The 2,840-nt window shown below is 36.5% G+C and overlaps 1 pseudogene; it reads right to left on the reverse strand.

Moving 5' to 3' along the window:
* Positions 1-628: 628 nt before the first annotated feature.
* On the reverse strand, positions 629-2,179 carry LOC100618519 (zinc finger protein 271-like; annotated as a pseudogene).
* Positions 2,180-2,840: the final 661 nt, after the last annotated feature.

Consider the following 2,840-nt stretch of genomic DNA (forward strand, 5'->3'; position numbering starts at 1 on the left):
AAATGAATAAATGAATGATGGGATTGACAAAAAAATGAAAAGAAAATTATTGAAAATAAACTGAAATTCCTAAAATTTTAGAAATAGTTTGAATTTCTTATTAAAATAAGGCATGTGGAATGTCTCAATTAACAAAAACACTTATGAGTTTTAAAAACCATTGAAGATAAACAATCCCTAATTTTAAAATAAGCAATTATTCTAAAAATCACATTTTATTATACGTCAGAAATTAGAATATTAATATGAAGATGAAGTGACATTCAAACTAGAAAACATTACCTTGTTTGTAATATGTAAAGATAAATATCAATCCTATATAAAACTAGGAATAAATGAGGGGAGAAAATATATTTATAAAAATAATAAATATAAATGGTTTGTATTATCTGAGTGTCAAAAATGAGGTAAAGAATGAAAAAAAAATTGAATTCATTATTGGACTACGTAACAGAAACACATTTCATGATTATCACACAGCCAAATGAAACTTTTTTTTCAAATGAAAGTTTTTTTTCAGCACAAGTTTTCTAATGTAGAAAATTTTGTATTTCGTACCAAAACATTCTCATAAGAAGAGTAAGTAAAAGCTTTATATCTAACATGATCAGATGATCAATGAGTACTAGATGCTTACAGAGCCCTTTGGCATATTCATCACATTACTAAAGTTTCTCACCAATATGGGCCCTCTGATGGTCAAGAAATTATGACTGAAAACTGAGGACTTTCTCACAGCCTTCACATTTATAAGGTTCCTCACCAGTGTGAATTCTCTGATGTACCAGGAAGTTTGTTCTCTTATTGAAATCTTTACCACATTCATGATTTTTTAATAAGCTTTCCAGTATGAATTCTCTGATGGACAATTAAATTTGAACTCTGATTAAAGACCTTCCCACAATCATTACATTTAAATGGCTTCTCAGCAGTATGAATTCTCTGGTGTGTAAGGAGAGTCGAACTCTGATTAAAGGCCATCCCACAATCACTACATTTAAATGGCTTCTCACCAGTATGAATTCTCTGATGTTGAAGGAGGTGGGAACTCTGATTAAAGGCCTTCCCACAATCATGACATTGAAATGGCTTCTCACCAGTATGAATTCTGTGGTGTTTAAGGAGGTTGGAACTCCGATTAAAGGCCTTCTCACAATCATTACATTAAAAAGGCTTCTCACCGGTATGAATTCTCTGGTGCTGAAGGAGGTAGGAACTCTGACTAAAGGCCTTCCCACAATCATGACATTGAAATGGCTTCTCACCAGTATGAATTCTCTGGTGTTGAAGGAGGTGGGAACTCCGATTAAAGGCCTTCCCACAATCATTACATTGAAATGGCCTCTCACTAGTATGAATTCTTTGGTGAACAGAGAGGTTGGAATTCTGATTAAAGGCCTTCCCACAATTATCACATTTAAATGGCTTCTCATCAGTATGAATTCTCTGGTGTTGAAGGAGGTAGGAACTCTGACTAAAGGCCTTCCCACAATCATGACATTGAAATGGCTTCTCACCAGTATGAATTCTCTGGTGTTGAAGGAGGTGGGAACTCCGATTAAAGGCCTTCCCACAATCATTACATTGAAATGGCCTCTCACTAGTATGAATTCTTTGGTGAACAGAGAGGTTGGAATTCTGATTAAAGGTCTTCCCACAATCATTACATTGAAATGGCTTCTCATCAGTATGAATTCTCTGATGTTGAAGGAGGTTGGAATTCCTATTAAAGGCCTTCCCACAATCATCACATTTAAATGGCTTCTCACCAGTATGAATTCTCTGGTGTTGAAGGAGGTTGGAATTCTGATTAAAGGCCTTCCCACAATCATCACATTTAAATGGCTTCTCATCAGTATGAATTCTCTGGTGTTGAAGGAGGTGGGAACTCCGAATAAAGGCCTTGCCACAATCATGACATTTAAAAGGTTTCTCACCAGTATGAATTCTCTGGTGTATATTAAGTTTTGACCTATGACTGAAGAATTTCCCACAATCATTACATTTAAAAGGCTTCTCACCAGTATGAATCCTCTGATGTAAAATAAGTTTTGAGTCATTAATAAACATTTTCCCACAGTCATTGCATTGATAAGGATTTTTTCTAGTATGTGCCCTCCGATGTATGTTAAGTTTTGACCTATGATGGAAACCTTTCCCACAGACATTGCATTCACAAGGGTTTTCTCCAACATGAATTCTCTGATGTAAAATGAGTTTTGAGATTTTATTAAAAGCTTTCCTACATTGGGGGCACTTGTAGAATTTCTCTCCAGTATACATGTTGGTACTTTTCTGAAATGAGTAAAGATGAAATGCCCCAAATGTGACTCCTGGTTTCTCTGATTTCTCCACAGAATTTGTTTTCATCAATTTCTACTTCTCCAAAGCAGAATGCAAGACCAATCTTTTTGCTTCCTTCTTCCTCAGGAATGCCTTATTTTGGAGTTTCCTTCTTGCTCTTAGACCTGGACTCCCAGTCTGAAAGAGATGAAATGAAATACACAAATTTCCTTTGTGGCCTCTTCTAGGGGAACGGGACCCTTGTAGCTGAGAAAAACCAGGCACATACCCCACAGTGACAATAGCCCTAAGAGGAATGTCCTTCAGTTCTCTCAATCATAGCCTGACCTCATGGGGAGAAGGCAGAGAAGGTCAACAGAACTAGGAGGGAAAAGTGGCCATGATCCATGGGAAACAGAGCTAGGAAGGAATTGATGGAGGTGGGTAATGAGGAGTGATCAGAGATTCCGGAATCCAAGCCATGAGAACTACCAAAAGAGTTCAAGGATGAAGGACGATTAGGGGAAATATCAGGAGGACAACTGAATGATTGTAAT

Source organism: Monodelphis domestica, chromosome 4 (assembly GCF_027887165.1).
Source record: "Monodelphis domestica isolate mMonDom1 chromosome 4, mMonDom1.pri, whole genome shotgun sequence".
NCBI lineage: Eukaryota > Metazoa > Chordata > Mammalia > Didelphimorphia > Didelphidae > Monodelphis > Monodelphis domestica.